The following is a 21,851-nucleotide window of genomic DNA, read 5'->3' as shown; positions in this document are numbered from 1 at the left end:
ACCACAGATCTTCAACTGTCCAAGTTATTAAGATAATGCTGAAGCCAGAGCATCAACACTCAGCCCACAGGATGAGAACAAAAAAAGTGCATTAAAAACACACTTCCTTTCGGCTTCATGAAATTTCAAGCTTACAATGTCAGCAGGTTACTTTTCCTAGAATATGTATAGCTTTGGCTTTTTGTTGCTGATTTGTCATAATTTTATATACAAGAGAACACTTTTTCCTTAGACTCAGATATGAATACTGTTTAATATGACTACTAATTACCTTGCCTCATCTTATATGGGTATGTTTCATAATTACTTGCTTTCTCTTGCAGAATTAATGATCTAAAATAGATTACTATGGAATTAAAATATATAAAATAGTCATTTAAAATTATGTCAAGGTTTAATAAGCATGCAGTAAATTCAGAGAAGAAATAGTGAGCTTTCATCTTTTTAAATAAGTTTAATAAACACCTTGGTGGAGCTAAAGATTTATCAGAAGTTTTTTTTATTGCATACTTATGGGCGTCAAATGCTTTCACGTATTATCTTATTTGCTTCTTGCATGACTGGTAAGTACATAAAAGCGAATTCTGATTTCTAGTTGAGAAAATAAAGGCTTGGGGGTAAAGCAATTCATCTCAGGTCCATCAGATAGTATAGAGTATATTTGGGAGACCTGAATCCATTCCTGATTTTTAATAATGTGCTCTGTTCATTTTAATATAACAGTTTTTAAATCAATGCTAACGAGTGCTTTTGTTTGTTTTTAAAATTGTGTTTTATTGTCTGGGTGATATATAGATGGGTTATAGTTACATTTGCCAGTTAGTGGGTAAATTACTTCCAAACATTGACACTCCTTTCATGTTTTTTCCTATTTTCCCTCCTCCAACCCCCTCTGAATCATCTTGTTTTTCCCCTTTCCTTCCCTATTTCAATAAACAAACACAATATACCAGGTACTAAAGTCAGATATAGTAACAACATGAGATAAATCATAAGGGGAAAAAAGAGAAAAGAAATATCTTCACATACCTAGCAGAGATTTATAATAGAGCAAAACCTAGATACATAAGGCCATATAGAATGTGGCTAAATGAAAGGACCTCCAGGATATAGAAACAAAAGCCATATAATGAGTGATTGTTGTCCTTAATGTACTATGTTATCTCTCATCTCTTTTGCTGTCCCTTGGTTATCTCATATTGTTACAATATTTCACCTTGTTATCTGATATATTGGATATATGTGTATTTGGTTATTGAAATTAGATAGGGAAGGGGGGAAAACAAGATGAGGGGTAAGGGTGGGGGGAAGGAAATGGGGACCATGACATGAGAAAGGGTATCAATGTTTGTGAAGTAATGCACCTTCTATCTGGTGAATATAATGTTACCCTTCTAATAATTACAATAAAAATATATGAAAAAAGATATAACTTCACATAGGACATATAACATAAAATTTTAAGAGTGCCTATGAGAGATAGCTTTGAAATCTATCCACAGCTATGGTACTGAGAAAAAAGCCGGACCAACCTGATCTAAACAGGACTAGATCTGCTCCATACTTTGATGGAAAATAGTTTCAAAAGCATGTTAATATATCTTCCTGTGTTACATTTATGAACATATTACTTAAGATAGCAATGTCTTCTCAACTCTGGCCATCAAAAAATGGTGGTACTGATTCCATTAAAAAAAACTTACATAACCCAATGAATGGCTATATAACGTCTCTCATTTGAAATAAAAATCAAATACATACCCTCTTTCCTCTGCCTCCATTAGCAGAGGTCTCATGAAATTGCACAAGTTGTTCAAGCAGTCAAGATTTTGACTGCTTTTGGTTAAACATTTGACTGATTTGGGTTAAGCATCTCCATCTCCTAATATTTACTGCGCATTCTCAGGGTTTGTGTATTTAAAGTGAAATATAAACTATACATGGTGTTTGTATTTTGGGGATAAGAGTTCTCTACAATGTTATACAGAGCTCCAAGAGTACAGATTGAGGCAGATACTCTGTGTGATCCCAAAGAAGGCATCTTTATGGAAAGGACTATACTCTGAAGCACGCTCTGAATGTTTCCTTAGCATTGATTTTTCTAAACGACTTTACTTTGAGATGGCCTGGTTCTCATCCGCCCTTCTCTGCTGAACCCCTACTTCAGCAGAGTTAGTCCGCCACTTCCTTGAGGGCGGACTAATTGGGGGAAAGCATGGGGTTAGGGATGTCCAGGTGCTTTAGGGCTCTGACAGTGCTTTAAGTTGTTTGCCGAAGTTTACTTCAGGTTTCAGATAGTTCAAGATAAGGCATTAGGAGTTCCTTACCACCCCAGTCCAAGCCATCTAAGAATAAGTAACACGGTTGCCAGGCAAAGAATACTTCAGGGGGGTGGTCCCCCAAGCTCGTCCAGCCTACTAAACTGCTGCTTTTAAAGCCTCTAAACTCAACCACTTTATTCCATAGGGACCTAGGAAACATAATGAAAAGCAAACAAACAAAACAAATGTCATAGAGACCATTCACATGATCTGCCACTCTCTGAAGACTGGAGAGACTTCTCCATGGACAGTAGGAGGTATGAGAAGCAGATGAAAATAAGACTAGATCCACGCTTCCTTTTCTTCAGGTGTAGTTCGTTTTTCCTTAACTTTTTTCTTCAATTTAAAAGATAAGACACCAGAAGAAAATAAGTTATAGACGCATTCAGATATCTTTAAAACAAACTGTGTGTGTGTGTGTGTGTGTGTCGTGAGCACTGGAGTCTGAAATCAGGGCCTCATGCTCTCTGGACACTACCCTTCCCTCCTCCTAGAGCTACTCTCCCAAGTCCTTTATCTTTTAGGCTTTTTTTCAAGTAAGGCCTTGAATTTTGTTCTACCTGCATGTAGCTTAGTCCTGAATCACCATACTTGGCTTGTTTTTTGAGATAAGAAATAACTCTTTGCCTGGGCTGGACTTGAATGAGAAGCTTCTCCATCTCTGCCTCTCAAGTACCTGGGGTTATAGGTTTAAGCCACTATGCCTGACCCATTTTCAGATTTTTATAACCATTTTAATCTACTTTATGATCACTCTCTATTAAGGGCCAACATGGCCCTTAATAGAAGGGCATTACATTAATGCCAGAAGGTCTTAACCAGTCACTTGCTAGATATATGATGTTAGATCCTCTTAATTAGATCCACAAAGGCCATTTTCCAAATAAGGTCACACTCACAGTTCTAGATAATAAAATATGGATATATTTGGGGATTTGGAGAAGGGGTACTATTCAGTCTTATATAGCAATAGGTAGGCACTAATATTATTGAAAACATCAGGGGGGTTTTGGCTTTGGCTATGTTTGGGAGTTATCTGCATCTGAGTTCATCACCTGAATGCCAGGATACATGTAAGTAGATCAACAATACCACCACAATAACCCCACAATAGAGAGGGCTAGGCCTCAATATCCTCATTCACTGCCATCTTCCTGGTCTGTGAAGTCTACACATATCTGAACTTGTGCCATGGTTTCTCAACTAGATCTCTTGACTCTCATCTCTCTCCTTTCTAATCTATGTGATTATATTCATCTTCCACAAATGTTCTGCCACATTTACACATGTGATCAATCAATGCATTCTCATGGTGATGTTAGTGTATCCAAATGAAAACAAATGGTGTTTGCTGAACACGGCTTTAATGACTCCATATAACTTAGAAATAGTATACAGTTTCTACCTGTTCCTGTTCCAGCTAGTTTGGCTACATGACTGCATCCCCAGCCTAGGATGCTCTTTGCCTTCCATTTTATTGCTTACTATTTCATCCTTTGAAGAAATGCTCATTTAAACACCACAAACAGTTGCTATCTTGACTACTTATTACATTGGTTCAGGCTGGTTTGCAGTTTATCTTTTGATGTACCTATTGTGTCATGCCTAAAAGGCAAGTTTTTTTTTTTTTTTAAATCTCTTCCTAGGACCAACATTTTTTTGTCCTTCTTAAGTATTTAACACTTGATTAGGATGAAGCTTTTGAAGGGAAAACTTTTTTTTTTCATTAAGTTTTATTCTGTCTGAAACTCACTTAAACAATAAATGATAGCTCCAAATACGAAAAAAACAGCCTTCCTGTAGGAATGAGTGTACTATTTCATGAGACTTCATCTTGGTTTTTAATTTTTTTTGCTAACACTGACTTTTTGAAGGTGCTTATGTTTTTAAGATCATCTTGTATTGTAGAATGGGAGAGATGAAGTAGAATCATGGAAGAAAAGAAGTAGACTACAGTAAAAGCATTTTAGGTATTAGTTAAAATATACTTGAGCTTTACACATTTTCTTCAAGGATTAGAATTATTTTTAGTGGTCTACCTTTTTTATGGAATATCTATTTTTTCTATGTACCTAGAAATTGAAATATTAATTTGATCTTTCAGTTTGCTAACTATGAGCAAATCTCACTGATTTCAGCTTCAAACATGTTCAGTTTTATGATTTAACCTCCATTATATGAGAAGCTTGCTAGAAGACCCATAAAGGCAAAGATGAAAGAAAAGAAATAATGAAAGAATCACTTCTTTTATCTTCATTGCGATTATATGGTTATTCTTAGATTTCTCACTAGCTGATTTTTTGAAAAAGAGTCTTCTTCAAAAATGTAAGGAATCTTGGTAATGAATCTCCAATCAGTGAACAGTGGTTGTTTCAAGGTAAGGCATTCCTTTCTGTCCATGTTTCCACCATGTTCTATGAAGTCTAATTTCTGTTTTCCTTAAAGACCTTGCTAAAGACCTTGATTTGTAAAAGGATGGCATGACTGGGCTTGCCTTGTGTTTGCAGATAGGCTATGCATTTGCTGACACATGACCTGTCAGCATTTTCCCTATCTCTTATATTGTCAGGACATGCTCTATTTATTTGGACCTAGGAACATTATTAATAAGCACTGTGGTACAGCCAGTGCTCTTAAAACTTCTTTAGAAACTAATTTCGTAGAAATGGACAAAGACTGACTTTATTAAGGTTAATTACTTAGTATTTTCCACATGTGAAAGAACATTGAGAGAACTGTTTTATTTAACAAGGAGACTGATGCTATGTTTATAGGTCTAAGAGTCTCTTGAAATTAGTACTGCTTATAATTATAATAGACTGAAGTCAGATGCAATAATTTCAGACAGAGACTTTTAAGTTTAATGCTTACAAAGCTTGCTGATTGAATTTTTTTTTAAATGCAGACATGTGCAGTACAGTCTGACTGGTAATTTTGGGATTTATCAGCCAAATATTGCTTGCTGACTTCTTTGTTTTCAGTTGATGGGAGTGTGCATTCTATTACCTGTTATCCAAAGAGTCTTGAGTCTTGGTGGGTTCTTTCACAGTATTAATTCTTTTGGAGATGGCAGTGATGTCTACAACAAGTATAAATCCTTTTCGTGGAAACCTTGTCAACTATCGTACGTGGTTTGGCACCAGGTCAATAGCATGTGTGGTGTGTGAGTACTTAAGCTTGATATGTGATTTTTGAATTTCTCTAAGAATGTAACCTCAGGTCAATGATTTCTCCCATTCGTGTCGGGCCTTTGTCTTGTTCACCCAACACATATATGTAACACATATATCATGAATCTGCATAAGGTGGCAGGATGACTGAATGAGTAAATGGAAACAGATGTAAGTCAGCAATATGTGATGCCTTTGAGAGACTGACCACAGTAATGGAAAATTTAGCACTGGAATATAGGAAACAAAAAAAGGTTGGGCCAAGTCATCTCATGTGTGATTATTGGTCCTTATATCAAGTGTGAGATATAAAGCTAGAATAGAAGCCTAAGACATGAGCTTTGCTCTCAAGAGGTTTATAATCTGATAAATTATTTTTCTTATAGAATGGTAACCACAAATACTAAACAGTACATGTAAGCTAGCAAAAGAGGGTTGTAAGTTATATTTAAAGTAGTTTTGGGGATTGTGAGTCTGAGATGTGGACCAAAGGCAAAGCAGCATGCTTTCCCGAAGTATAGGCTAGCTGGAGGAGATGGCTCTATGCCTAGTTGATGGCTTGAGGCAGCCATGCCAACCCTAAAGTGCTCTGTCAGTAATATCCAAGCAGGACATAATTCTCCCTTGTGAATACAGTCATTGGCTAATGTGGTGTGCAGGCAATGACAAGGGAAGGAAGCAGCTGGTGTTTCTTCAACACAAGGCTGACATTTCTCAGGTAGTAGCAGTCACACAATGAATAGATATAAAATATTTTAACATGTGAATGCGGAATAAGGAAAATGCCTGGCATCAGACTTCTCTTCATCTCTGGAACAAAGGCAATGTCTGCAAAGACAACCTTGGTCTTTGGCACAAGACCACACAAGTTTCTTGGTTGCTCTAAGATTTACAACAAAGGTCAGTGATACTTTACCTATTTATTAGCCTTTAAAAAAAAGACTCATTCACCAGACTGAAATACGTAACAAGAGTTAACATGACCTTCCAGTATCTGACTCATTTAGGTTTTATCCTGCTTTGGGATTGGTAGTTCCATATATTGTGCTAATCAGAATACTCAAGTACATTGCTGTATATTGTAAACTTGGGTGACATCCACACAACATTAGCACCATGTTCCTGAAAAGTATGAAGAGGAAAGGAACTGTGCATGTAACACTTCACCCCCGTCTGCGCCTTCCCCACGCTTTATCAGGACATATGGCAAAGTCACATTAGTTGTCTCCTGTTTTGGTTTGGAATGCTTATTGTAAAATAAACAATTTTGCAGTAGAATTTTTGCTAGTGTATGAAATGAGACATACATTTTACCTCACTGTTCTTGTTCCCCAAAGCACAAGTAAAACAAAATAAAAATGATGCATCAAACAAGACAAAGGTAAAAGTACAGAGTCAAAAAGAACTGGTATACCTGTAACTCTTACTGACAATCTATCTTTCTGTCCCAATGTATGTCAGTACATAACATTTCCTATGTAGCCACAATTCTTTGTGTGCTTTGCAGTATTTAAAGTCGTTTATAGCATGTCATCTAGACTAAGCAGATGAGTAAAAATCATAGTGGTTGTTGTCAAGGGGCTAAAAATCTGGTTAGGCATTTTGTTTGTAAAACAAGAGGTAAAAATACAATATGTGTTAACTTATTTCTAACTGATTTGAATGATAGCTACTACAGGAGGTCAGTAGTAAAATGAATGACACTCCAGTAGAAAAAGAAATGTTCATGTGAAGTTTCTGCTGAAAATTCATAAAGAAATAAAGGGGAAAAAGTCATTGTGAAAACAAAAGATGGTAAGCGTGAGGGACAGAGGCAGGAAACAAAAGTGTGTTTGAGATTATGGGCACCTGCAAACGCTATAGAAGGGATGATGAAACTCAAGAGTTAGAATGAGACAGAAGAGAGTACATCGAAGTAATCCTGAGAATTTAAAAGTTCAGAGATCATCCTAAGGTAACTGGAAAGCTATTCTACTGCTGAACAGATGGCAATCAGTTATGTGGCAATTCACTGAGGTCCTCTGGGTATAGGACAGGTATGGTAGATGTAACAAAGCTGGGATCTCTTCTCTGCCTTTGTGCGGAGAACAAAGAAAGACAAGTTTATTGAAACAAAAGTGAAAGTCACAGTTGTGTAATGACTGGGACATACAGGTTAGGTCATTATAATCCCGTGTCAATGAAGTCAGCAAAATACTGCAAAATAAAACAATTGCATGTTGTCGGTGGATACCATTATCTTCTTTTTGTTTTACTATTAGAAAAAATTAAAGGAGGAAATCAAGGAGAAAATATTTCACTGCAGCAAGTGAAATACTTTGAATGTAAGGGGGTTTTCAGAAGAGAAAAAGATGAATTTTGCTACTCCTATTGTTAGCATTGAGTCTAGGCAGCACTCACAGATGACGTAACATTTGCCCATATCATTCAGGGGGCTATTTATGTGATTTATGTGCTAACTCAATCATCACGACAGCTCTGTGTATCAGGTTCTGTTATTATCACCTGTCTTCACTCAAGTTGTCCAACATACCAAAATCAAGAAGAAGAGCCAGGATTCAAATTCACTCTCTATTATGAACTAGTATTGAATATAGCTTTCTCACAGGCGGAAAGATCCTATGGGGCCAAAATGGTGGTTCAAGGAAAGATGGGGCTTTAGAAAGATACAAAGTAAAAATCAGTTACATATAACTGATAGTTAGCAAGTGATGGTTAACATAGTACTGTGGTTGGAACTAAATGTAAACAGGAAATGGTTTCTCTCTTTCTTCCTTTCTCTTTCTTTCCCTTCCTTCCTTCCTTTCTTCTTTCCTTCCTCTCACCCTCCCTTCCTCCTTTCTCCCTCTCCTCCCCTTTTCTTTCTTTCTTTCTTTCTTTCTTTCTTTCTTTCTTTCTTTTTCTTTCTTTCTTTCTTTCTCTCTCTCTCTCTCTCTCTCTCTCTCTCTCTCCTTCCTTCCTTCCTTCCTTCCTTCCTTCCTTCCTTCCTTCCTTCCTTCCTTCCTTCTCTTTCTTTCTTTCTTTCTTTCTTTCTTTCTTTCTTTCTTTCTTTCTTTCTTTCTTTCTTTCTTTCTTTCTTTCTTTCTTTCTTTCCTTTTTGCCAGCCCTGGGGCTTGAACTCAGGTCCTGAGCACTGTCGTTGGACTTTCCTTAAGGCTAGCACTTTATTGCTTGAGCCACAGCACCACTTTTGGCCTTTTCTGTGTATGTGGTACCAAGGAATGGAACCTAGGGCTTCATGCAAGCTAGGGGAGCACTCTACCACTAGACTATGCTCCCAGCCAGTTATTTCTTTTTGTGACTGAAAATAAAAGAGTACTAAATATAGACTGACCATCTTTATGTGTTTTGTACTTCTCACAGGTACCATTCTTATCTGGAGTTTACAAAATTAAGATGGAAGGGAGTCTAGTTAAACAGAGGAAGGTATATTTAATCAATTTGCACAATTAGTAAGGTGGGTGTAGCTAACAAACCTTTATAGTAGTCTACATATTAGTTATATTTAAAGTTATATCAAGATTTTCAGCCTTATGGATTCTCTGGGCTTGTCTTTCTTATACTAAGGAGTCTTCTCTTTGGCAAAAGCCCTGACATAATCAGTAAAAATCAAGTGTACTTAGGAAATAAGGCTCTATTTCTTTGACATAGTGGCTGGCTTTATAGAACATTTCAGAGCCAAAATTATTTATTACTATTATTATTACTATTATTATTCTCCAGAATAATACATGCCTCTGACTCCATCGTTAGTATGGAAACCTGTTTATTTCTTTTCAGTATCTAATGTCTACGTATTAATTACTTTCACCTAATAATTACTTTACCTAATAACACATTTCACATAAACTCCAGAACCAGAACTAAAATCATGTCTCATTTCAAGTTCTAGAAACTGTGAACTAATCAACTGAAGCATAGTATTTGGAGATTGTATTCTTCCCATTAAATTTCTGATTGCCAAATAAAAACTTATTTCATGCTTGATCTCAAGGAAGGAAAATGTATTAATAGCTTTACAGAGCAGAGAGAAATTAATCATCTAGAGCTCATTAAAAAAAGATGAAAATTATATTTATTGGATATCTTCTGTATGCTTACCATTTTACATATTTTAGAGTAACTCATGTAATCTCATTTCACATGAAAAATGAACTGAACTCCAGCATAGTAAATCAATTGCCTATGGTCAAACACCTAACGTGACAAAGGCATCACAGACTCCTACCTCCTTAAACTATGTTAACTCTACTAGAAGACAATAGAAGAATTATCTTTTTGTTCCTACCAGAATTATTACCAATAGTAGAAGGACTCTGAATAATCAGAAATAAATGGATGTTATTGGCAGAAATAATATACAGCAAAAATGGCAAAAACTGTTACTGTTGTTAGGGTAAGATGAAAGAAGTACATGCAGTACTTGATGTAAACTATTTTACTCTGAATTCATTTGCTCCAGTGTTCTTGGGATTTTGTGCAACTATAAATTTGAATTTATTTTCCAAGGTAAAAGGCTAGGAAAGGACTAGGTAAAAGACTACTGAGAACTTGTAGGCTTATGCTTCTATGGATAGCTTTACAATGGCTCCCTCCCCTTCACAAATGTAATGCTCTTGGGTATAGCATGAATATCTCATTTTTATTCATTTGTCTGTCTTAAATATTGTCTTTTGTACCAAATGTACTGGTGTGCATATGGATATTTCAATGACATGGCACTTGAGTATTCAAATGGCCTAATTGTCTATTAGGACAAGTGAAGAATAATCTAAGATTGACAAGATAATCCATGTGGTTTTGACTCCATGTGGGTTTAGAGCATAGTCTGAGAACATTATCCTATTTTCCTTTCCTTGGTGGACAGTCACAAATATGTAAACAAATGAGAAAAAGAAATAAAAGGGACATCCAGATTCACTGCCCGAGATCTATTACTTTACCCTTGGGGCATGTGACTATTACAGAACTGGGGGAAATGCCCAGAGCACCAAATCCAAAGGGAGGCTCATTGTAGTGAGACATCTATTTAGACAACATCAGAGGAATATTGGATCAAACCCTACTGGTGTAGAGATTACACGATGGGCATTTGGTTATATTTAGGGAATTATATTATTTAGAGTAGCCCAAGTGCAGGCAGGCCAAGTGCCATTAAAGACTAAGGGAAAACTTGTTTTTATTAAAGATGGAAAGGTCATCATAGCTGGTCATGCATCTTTCCCCTTTGGGAACACTTGCAAACACAGATGTTAGCAATTATAGATTTGAAAGATATTGTTTGCCAAAGTGATATATTGATGTATTGAAATGGCTAATGATGTCATTAATCTCATCTAGCAAGAACCAGCTTAAAGAAGGAGCTTCTTTGTAAAAATCAGAAACCAGTCAACTGTACTGACATAGACCTTTAATCCTAGTCATTCGGGACACAGAGATCAGAAGGACACAGGTTTGAGGCAGCCTGGCAAAAAGTTAGGAAGACCTCATTGCTATTAATAAGTTGGGTATGGTGATTCATTTCTGTGATTCTGCCTATGTGGAAAGCCATTGGCAGCATTAACTAAGGTGGGTCTTGGCTTAAAATACAAGACCCTACCTGGATAACTAAAGCAAAAAAATTAGGTCTACACTTTCATGTAATAGAGCATTTGGTTAGCAAATGGGAGGCCTGAATTCAAACTCTGGTAATTCCCCTTCCCCCACAGAGAATTAGAGACTGATTCACCATTTTGTACAGAGGGACAAGAGAGACACAACAAAAACACTGGAGAAACTATGTTGAAGCCAGACCCCATAACTCTCTAGCAATGTAATTGTGGGCAACCAAGTCTCTCTGAGCCTCATTTTTACTCTCATATAAGATGAGCACTTCCTAATAATCATAACTTTGATATTATTAGGTATTAAGTAAATATTACAATATTCATTTTATGATGTTTTGACAATTCAAAGAGAAAATGTAAAAAATGTATCTAAAATTCATCAATGTATATAGGAATTAGTATACTTATTAATTACTTCCTGTTGCTTTTTGTTAGTGTAACAACAAAAGTTAGGTGCCAGGGATGTAATAAATAGAGCAGAATTTCCTTCTTGGAGTCCAGATATTCATCTTGATAGTTCTGTGAGAATATGGTTATTACTGCTAGTACTAGCGTCATTAACAATAACAGTTAGGGGAGGAAGGATTTGGAGCATATTTTCTTTTTCTTTGGCTGTATCCTTCAGCATTGTTATTAACAACTTTCTGGTTTTGTACTTTCCACCCAGAGAGAAATGATCAAATAAACAGTACCCAGATAAAAATAATGTAAAGCCACATGTTTATAGTTGTTTAATCAGAGGCTTGATATTTTTTTTCTCTGTCTGTGGTTGAAGTCTTCTGGAAGTTTAGACTTTAATGCAGTTGCTTAAAAGAAGCACTTGGTGCTGATAAGATTCTTCAGTAAGCTTCTGATTTGTCAATGTTTTCTCTTTGATACACTTGATTTTCTCTTCCATTTCAAAGCACATTGCACAGCCAATTTAAAACAGAGATGCATAACTTCTGGAGCACTGAGGCCATATTGGAAATCTTTTGCAAACCTTAGGGCTACTTCTTTGATGTAGGCTTGCGGGAAACATCAATGCATTAATGGATTTAGTAATATCAAAAGCAAGCCAGGTCTTGCCATTTTCAGTCTCCCAACAGAGTAAGGATATGTGTGCACATGTATGTGTGTTAATAAGGCGATTTTGAAAAAGAGACAGCAAGCTCAAAGCTTAAGCTAAACATGCTTTGACTGATGAGAATTAGGAATTGTGAGCTCTCCTTCAGGTTTTAGGGTGTGAGGTTTGGAATGCAAGAACACAAACACAATCAATCTCTCTCTCTCTCTCTCTCTCTCTCTCTCTCTCTCTCTCTCTCTCTCTCTCTCTCCCCGCCCTGTCCTGAGTTCTTAATATGTGTCAAGTACTATTTGCGTGTGTAGAAATACTTTCTCTATGATATCATGAGGTATAAATTCCTTGACTAGTCCCTTAACATTTCTGTTTTCTTGCCAATAAACTGAGGACAACAGTGATAACACTCTAATGGTATATTGGGTGTTATGCTATGTTATTGTAATAAACTGAAAGTATATAAAAGTCAAAATAGCCAGTCACTGGTGGCTCACGCCTGTAACCCCAGCTACTCAGAGGCTGAGATCTGAGGATCATAGTTCAAAGCCAGCCAGGGCAAAACAGTCTGTGAGACTCTTATCTCCAATTATCCACCAGAAAACTGGAAATGGTGCTGTGGCTCAGGTGGCAGAGCACTAGCCTTGAGTGAAAGGGCTTAGGGACAGTGCCCAGGCCCAGAGTTCAAGCCCCTCCACCATCATTACCATCAATAACAACAGATAAAAATATATATTACTTAGGATTACAGGCTTTGACATCAGAAAAGTTGACGAGAAAGCCAGAATCACAGATTTGTGGGCATATTCTATAAGCTTTTAACCAATTCATTGTGCTAGTGATTGAGTCCAGTGTTCTGTGCATGTTAGGTAAGGGCTCAGCCTCTGAGCAATCCCCAGATCTATAGTTCTTTAATATATGAAATTGGAATCATGATTGGGTCAAAATGGTTGATTGGATATAGAAATTCCTGCTCCTACAAATATTTATTGAAATGATAATACTTTTAAAAATTATAATATATATGACAGTGGCAAAAAGTCTGGAGATTCTGAATCATTTGTGAAAATTAGAAATCAGATGAAATCTAAAGCCGGAGGAAATCTTGTAACTAAATAAAAATGGGACAGCGCATTATGAGGGCAAAACTAATATTACATTCTGTGATCAGTATAAACTAATATAAGAAATGTGTTTCCTTATTGTTTATCTCATTACTACCTTATTTTGATCCTTTATTTGCAGGAATAAAGCATGAAGTAATACAGAGCACGAGACCTCTTAGAGGGGTAATGACACCCCAAAGGGGGTGTAGGAAACATGGAGCATGATCAAGAAAGAAGGTACAAAAGAATTCCTCTACTCATATTTAGAGAGGGGGACTAGTGGAATAGGGTGGGTTTACTTGAAGTTTCCAGGTGGTGACTTGCTTTCTCCACTGAATGAGATATGATGTTGCCCAAGGTCCCAGATCCCAGATCCTACACCCTTCAAAGCATCCCTATTGCTCCTTTGAGTCAGAAATAACTTTGGGACTGAACAAGTGTCCCAGGCAAGCTCTGAATTAAAACAAAACTTTCAGTCCACTGTCCTATTAGGAAATCCACATGTTTAAGCATATGTTATACTTTGTTTCAGTCAAAGCTGACAAAGCCACTCATGTCTATATTATTAATATTATACTTATTGATCCAAATAACTACCATTTAATTTCAATTTCCTAGTGAGATATGTTGCCAACTTCAAGTTGATCTATGATGTCACTCAGAAGTCTACCATTTACACATTATAACTAGACAACTATTTAAAAAGAAAAATTCAAGACATCTAAAGAGCCATTTCTAGAATTTTATAAAGAACTCAATAAGACTAAATGGGATACTTCATTACCAGTAAGGGGGACAGCAATAAAATCAGTTTGCAGATACCATTTACATTTCCATATATTATTTATACAAGCTTGAGTTTTGTAATTTCAAGACTAAACATGTTGATAGGAATTTGCATATTATTGAAATGGCATAATTTATTGATGAGGCACAAATAATAGAGGTGATGCTGTACAGCAGTTTGAAGGCTAATGTATAATTTACAATACTAAACAACTTCATGAACAAGAGTGAAAATTGAACATTAGGCTCTGCCTGAGAAAATACTTAGCTATAAAAAAGAGGCATTTTAGCTTTATATTTTATCACAAGGATGTCTTGGTGGCAAACGAATAAACTACTGGCTTTCAGTGTGCCAATGACACAAAGAAGCCAGTCCTCCGTCCTGTCTGTCTGCCTCTTCAGTCTTGAAATTTAACAGCCTTTTGCTGACATCGTCATGTAGAAAAAAATAACCATAAAAGATTCATTGAGGGCCAGGAGTTTGGCCTAGTGGTTAAAGTGCTTGCCTAGCATGCATGAAGACCCAGGTTCGATTCCTCAGTACCACATACATAGAAAAAAGCCGGAAGTGGTGCTGAGGCTCAAGTGGTAGAGCTCTAGCCTTGAGAAAGTCCAAGGACAGTGCTCAGGCCCTGAGCTCAAGCCCAGGACTGGCAAAAAAAAAAAAAAAGATTCATTGAAAGCCTCAAATAGTTGGGAATAGTTTTATATCAGGTATGAAAGTCAGAACCAGATAAATTGATAGATTAAAATATATTGCAAAATGAAGATATTTATAATAAGAATTATTATAATTATTTTATCTAAGGTTTATATCTCAGAAAGAAATCCCCAATGGGCCAGTTTTATACAAAAAATTTCCAGATTCTGGGATAATGGACTATATACATTCTGCTTTCTAACAAAACCTTGATTTCATTCAAATATCTAGTTAACTATCATGTAATTTATAATTTGTATAGGCTAATTGTATCACAATTTACAGTGCATTATATTAGACATAATTTAGTTTAAGCCAATCATGGAGATGCTACTCCTGGTACTTACAGATTCTTGTGAAGACCAACTCTGACATGCAAGAGAAAGTTTGCTGGAGTGATTCTGGGAGAAATTCTAGAGAGATTTATTCATGCTTAAAAAGGGAGATGAGGAAAAGATGATGACTTCTTTCACCTAACTGTCCTATCTGAATGTTATGATTACAAATACTGCAAGCATTTTGTGGGCAATCCAGCAGGGGACAAAATCAACACTCTAAAGATGACAGAGGGAAAAATGGAAATAGCAAATTCCAGCTTTTGGGAAGTTGAAGCAGAAGGATTGAAAGGTTTAGGCCAACCTAGTCTATATCATGAAACCTGGTCTCAAAAAAGGAGACTGCTCCAGTTCTGGATTCATTTATAACCAATAAATCCTCTTCCTACTTAAATATATTCAAATAAAAATTATGGTAGCTGTGACTGTAAAAAAATGTAACTTATGGACCATGTGCTAATTTTTGGTGCCTAGCATCTGATCTACCCTTCTATTGCTACATTTTAGGAATTTGCTTATTAATAATGTGTAAGAGGTAATCTTAGAGACAGAGTATGCTTCCTAAAACAGAATCAGAAAAGATCAGACCATTTCTTTCTCTTCCTCTTGGAACACAAGGGAATAGGCAATTTACTTTGGACTAGGATGTTTCACCCCTTGTCTATGTAATCCTAAAGTTCACGTTTAAGAATGAATGGAACCTGAGTTGAGAATATTTACGATGTAAGTGTGGGACAACCAGAAGTGTAGTAGAGATCTGTATTCTTTCCCCCTCTTTGGCTGATGTTAGGTCCTTCAGTTTCTTCCCATCCTCAAACTTTGTCTTCTAGTCCTTCTTTTCCTTCTTTTCATTCTTTAAGCTGCACTTAATATTCACAACCATAGTCTCACAATAAATAATTTCCCCTTTGTCTATGTTTTTTTTTTTGCCAGTCCTGGGCTTGAGCTCAGGGCTTGAGCACTGTCCTTGGACTTTCTCAAGGCTAGAGCTCTACCACTTGAGCCTCAGCACCACTTCCGGCTTTTTTCTATGTATGTGGTACCAAGGAATCGAACCCGGTCTTTGTGCATGCTAGGCAAGCACTTTAACCACTAGGCCAAACTCCCGGCCCCCCCTTTGTTTATATTAACTAGACTTTATTTCTGTATTTCCCAGTAATAAACATTGGCTTCAGAGGATTTTATTCTCAGCACTAATAGTCAAAAGCAAACTTGTATTGATATATACAGCTCAATCCTCTTGGATAAGGTAATGGTCTCTCTGTCTCTGTGTCTCTGTGTCTAGAGTCTTTTTCTCTCTCTCCCCCTCTTTTATTTTGTTTGATTTCCCTTTCATCTATACAAAAGCCCACTATAAACTCCAAAAGTCTCAAACTCCAAACTCTTTCAGCCATAAAACAATGCCCATGGTAAATTAATCTGGATAGTGGATAGCCAATGAGAACATGGATCTTTAAGCTCATGTGTCACTACTACTAACTTAATCTTGTAATTATTGTTAAGAGTATAAGCCCCAACAATTTCTGGTGGTTTTGATATAACATATGACTTTGTTTACCTCAGACTAATTTTGTCCCTGAGACCATCAAAAGGGTGTCCTTTTGCCATAACTCTTGGTGAAATATATTTTGGTGAATTAGGACAGTATCTAGGACTAATTTGAATAAAATACACTTTAAAAAGAAATATAAAGCACACACAAATATAGTACAATTAGGTTCAACTTCTGACAAAAGAATATGATAATGAAGTTTCTGGTTAAAAACTGAGCTATGTCTTGTACAGTGTTGGTATCTTTTCAGGCATTTACAAAACTTGGACATGTCAGAATTGGAAAACTCCTTAGAGATGACCTATTCAAGTTTCCAACTTACCAATAAGAAAACTAAGATCTAAAGTAGTTTCAGTGATGTGCCCAAAGGGTCAGATCTCACACTCAAGTCTCTCATTTGGAGTCTTGTGTAATACCCCACATCAAAGTCTTGTTTATGTCTCTCAAATAAACATTTCAACTGCCTGGGCTGTTTTATCCTTACTTCTTGAAATCCAATTTATGCAGATACAGGTTGAAATGTCATTTCTTGAACTATTTAAAATCTCTTAGTTCCTCCTTTAAGAAGTAATCATGTTATCCCAAATATCAATATCAGATAATTGATTCTTTCATTATCTGCTCATAATATTGTTGTGTGCATATTTGACACTCTTTCTAGATTATAAATTCTTTGAAAGCTAAGATTGCCTTCATCTTCTACTTAATTATCTTTATAGGTGGTAACAAAATGTATGTGATAATATATGGTATGTATGTATGCGAAAAATTGTAGCTTAAAGTATCAATCTGCTTGATACTTCAGCAATCACTTTCAGGTACTTTCATCTATGCCAGTCAGTAATTGTGGGTATGATATTAGACCGGTAGAAGAGCTAATCTGTGGTTGGTAGCATTCCAGCCTATTCATAGAGGTGGGCATTGACTTTATTTAACTGCAGACTTTGCCCAGACATGACTATGAAATGTTAATCATAAATGTATTATTTAGGACATAGTCAGATGTGAAAAAGAAAAGTTCTAAACAGTCCATTGTAAATAATGCTACTATTTGACATATTGGTAAGTCCACAGGGAAGAAAGACTGCAAGTGTGGCTCACTCACTGGCTCTATTGGGGTCCACCAGGAAGAGTTCCTCTTATCTCTGGTCTCTACAGTTCTTGGTGCTGGTTTTTTCATTAAATCTGGTTTGTTCTTCTCTTGGTTATTAGATATCTATTGTTATCAATGAGGAGAAAATGCTTGTTTATTTAAGTAAGGGAAAGAATATACTTCTCTCCTTGAACAATAAAATTCCTTTCGTTTAGTATGAATTCAGGTTATGTCACCAGGACGGAAGAATTAAAGTTACTGTAGGAGAATCAGATCCTGCCTGACATCCAGGAACTAGTTAGCATCCCCTCAATGTCCTAGAATGCTTGCGGGGGGGATGGGTACTCAGATTCTAATTTTGTCTGGAAAGATGAAGGACAAACAGATGCTGGATAGGGAATGCTCAGTGTATACTACCTGACACAGAAAAGTCTACAAATGGTAAGTTAGCACAAATATCCTGTCATGGAATTCTCCGTTGAGTCAACTCCTTTTTAAAATACCTTATTATAAATAATAGGTATTTCAATATTATCCTTGCCTTGTGTCCAATGAATTATAATGACTTATGAAATAATAACTCAAAAGAAGAATTATTTTTTCATTCTTATTCATGTATTCATGCATATTCTAAAAATCCATAAAAATGTCTAAACCTTTAGTTTCTTCATCAGAAAATTTGCTTAATTTTTTTCTCCCAATATTTTTAAGTGAGCTCTTCCTTGCCCACCTACTTAATCCCAGTTTGATGGTGACTTACACTACAATTGTACTGATCCTGGGGACTAAGGAAGGAAAGAAACATATTGTTGTGCTAGGAAGTGGGCACTTTTCTCAAGATTAAAAAAGTAGTACAGAAAGGCAAATTGCTTAGGTGTCTTAAAAGTTTCCCTGCACATTTGCAACATTCAGCCCTGTCCTTTCTGTCTGGAGGAGGTAAATGCTAAATCTGGAGGCCTAGTGTTTCATGATTTGAAATATTCAGAAGTGATTCTATTTCCACACTAGAGCATGGGTGTGTGCTCTTCCTCACAGCTTGCTTGGCAGGGACAGCCATGCGGGTTGCCTTTCTGTGCTGTGGGGAGTCATTCAGGAGGTATGCTTCCTGGAAAATAAATCGCTCTTAAAACACCAGACATATAATCAAACAAACATCTAAGATGGACTGGGTATGCAACAGCTGCTTTCAAATGTTGCAGTGTTTATTCCATGATTAATAAACATAGAAAGGAAGTGGAGAAACCTTGACAGAGCTTAACAGGGCTCCCAAGGAGAACAACCCCTAGCTATGATGCAGCCAACTCCAAGCTTCATGTGTGCAGGAAGAAAATAGCTCCTCTGAGGCCACAGAGGCCTGCCTACAGTGATACCCCCCCAGAAGCTTCTTGAAAACTGAAGCCATAATCTCGCGACATGTCAGAAGACTGGGAACATTTCTTTGAAATGTGGAAGCTGTTCAGAAGTCTTTCTGCAGAGAAAGGGATCTTTATAGGTCCAGAATCATGTGACACAAATTGCGACAAGATTACAAGTCTTTTACATGTAAGACAGTGTCCTTCTCCATAGAATTTTGTTATTTTTTTCAGAAGGTAAAGAGAAAATAAATAATTTACTCCTGTAAAATACTACTCTTAAGTACATTGTATTGTATATATATTATATATGAGTATATATACTCATATATATACTCATATTATATATGAGTATATACATATGAGTATATATACTCATATATATATACTCATATATATAATATATATGATACCAATATATTTGTACACACACATATATACATATATATATAAAATGACAGAAAAGCCTTATTCATTTAAGACCTATCAAAATGAGTTTCTCTTATGTTCATGTGTCATGATAGGGCATCTGATTCAAACTTGATTTTCATGGAAAAACAATTCCTTTCATTGAACTGACTTTTCTTTCTTACTCATCATCTAGAACAAGCAAAACTCATAACCTGTTTTCTCCACCTGCTACAGCGTTCTGATACTGCGATGTTCACTGGCTTTTTCATTACTTTCCTATTGATTTGCAGGGCTTTCCTTTCCTTCCACTAGCATCTTCTTACTTGCATTTGGGTGTTCCTTTCCTTTGGCCTGCATCACGTTCCACAGGATTCTGCTCTCTGATGTTCATTTCTCCACATTCTCCGGATTGATCGTCATGTCCTCATGCCTGCTGGAGCAATCACACTCATGGTAGCTCACACCAATGCTTTAAGCTCCAACGCTTGGCTGAACTACTGATCCTCACATAAAACTCTCCACCAGAGAGCTCTACTTCATGTCTCTCAAGTATATCTAATTTAATACAGCCAAACCTCATCTTGGCATTTTCCCTCAGATGTGCTAGTCTCTATTCTCTGATTTTTCTTTTTCCAAAAAAATTAAAATTTTCACAATTGTTCCTCCTTTCCTCAGCCCCAACACCCAAGATCTGAAAATCTGAGCATCGATTTATCTGCTCTTGTACTCTATTTCATTGTCTTTATCTGTGTTCTCAGTGTTCTGTATTAGTCTGTTTTCTGTTGCTAATAACCCAATACTATAGATTGAGTAAAAAAAAATTAAAGAAGTTAATTTAGCTCACAGTTGTGGAGACTCAAAGTCCAAAGTATGTTGCCAATGATGGCTAAGGGTTCCATGATGAATGGCAGATGATAAAGTCCATATGGAAGGAAGAATGACTTCTTAAAACAGAACCCAGAGAGATCTAGTTGGGAAAGGCTCAGGCTTTTGTAAGGATTACTTCTGACAATTAACCAGAGGTTAAAAAGACCTTAACATCTGAGAGCATGCTCTCATTGATCCAAGGAAACTCACTAGGTCCTATCCCTTAAAGGTCAAGCTGAAGATCAAGATCTAATATATGTGCATTTGTAGAAAGAAACTTAAATCAAAGCTAAACCATAACACACCTCTTTTGGTATTGCTTTGTTTAAGGGTTGTTCCTCATCTCTTAGGCTCAAAGCTAGTGCTCTACAATTTGCACTGCAGCTCCACCCCTGATATTTTGGTGGCTAACTGGGAATAAGAGTCTCGTGAACTTCCCTGACCCAGCAGGCATTGAATCATGATCTTCAGATCTCGGCCCCCAGAGTAGTTATGATTATATGCATTATAATATTCAAAATTTATCCCTTCTAAATGCAATTCATCATACTCTGGTTTCTCTTCAGATCGCATAAATCTTTCGCCTTTTACTAAATGCAATTCATGCCCTGTATTTACCACACTGAAGCCAGAGCAATTTTTCTAAAATGTATATTTTACATAACAGTATCCTCCTTAAAATCATTTTCCACTTATTATTTTAGAAGTTATAGAAAAGCTCCTATTAAATATAAAATGTCTTTCTTGATCTATTTATTATTAATCCCATCTTCCTTTTGACTGAAAAAGAATATTTCTGGGCACAATTAAACAGTAGGATTCTTAATTTTTTTCATACGTTTATGTGCTTACTAATGGAATCAAACTCCCTTCCATGTGCTCAGTTCCATGAAGCTGTTGTCCTCAAAGAAGCTGTCTCAGCATCCTCATTCTGAAATATATTCTCCTCTGTCTTTTCAGTTTTCTTTCTTCTTTCTTTTAATTACCTAACAGTTCTTTTTTTAAATGTATATCTCATAAAGGACAAGGATGGATAGTTATCATTTTGTTAATAGCTCTTAATCTTCAATAAATGTTTAAATGAATTATCTAAGTGTTCCGAGGAATACCAAAACCTATGAATCTTTTCTTTTCCTTTTTATTTCCCTCTGAATCTTTTCTATGTTCAAAGGAACCTTCCATTTAGAATAGTACATTCACGTAAGTAGAGGAAAATTTAGAAAATCTTTATAGTCTACTATTGCAAGCAGGAAATAATACTATATCAGCAAACATTTTTCAATATGATATTATATAACCAAATATATCTTCATCTTTATTAAAAATTTAAATAACCTTTTGATATAGTGAATTTTTTGTCTATGTGAGGGTAAGACACAAAAGCTGCATCAAGTTAACAAAAAGTTCAGTTTTGAGCTTTGAATACTCTAATAAGTCCTTCAATTCTTGACCAACTTAGTGCTTTGAATGCCAAAGAACTTTTGATTCTCAAAAG

At 36.2% G+C, this 21,851-nt stretch overlaps 1 protein-coding gene across 4 annotated transcripts in view; it reads right to left on the bottom strand.

Moving 5' to 3' along the window:
• The window catches only part of Rnls (renalase, FAD dependent amine oxidase), a 310,493-nt gene that overhangs the window by 185,922 nt on the left and 102,720 nt on the right, over nucleotides 1-21,851 (bottom strand). The window lies entirely within an intron of this gene.

Source organism: Megascapheus bottae, chromosome 15, assembly GCF_031878675.1.
Source record: "Megascapheus bottae isolate mThoBot1 chromosome 15, mThoBot2.hap1, whole genome shotgun sequence".
NCBI classification, from domain to species: domain Eukaryota; kingdom Metazoa; phylum Chordata; class Mammalia; order Rodentia; family Geomyidae; genus Megascapheus; species Megascapheus bottae.
Note: the sequence above shows the minus strand (reverse complement) of the source record. Positions and strands in the feature narration are given on the sequence as shown.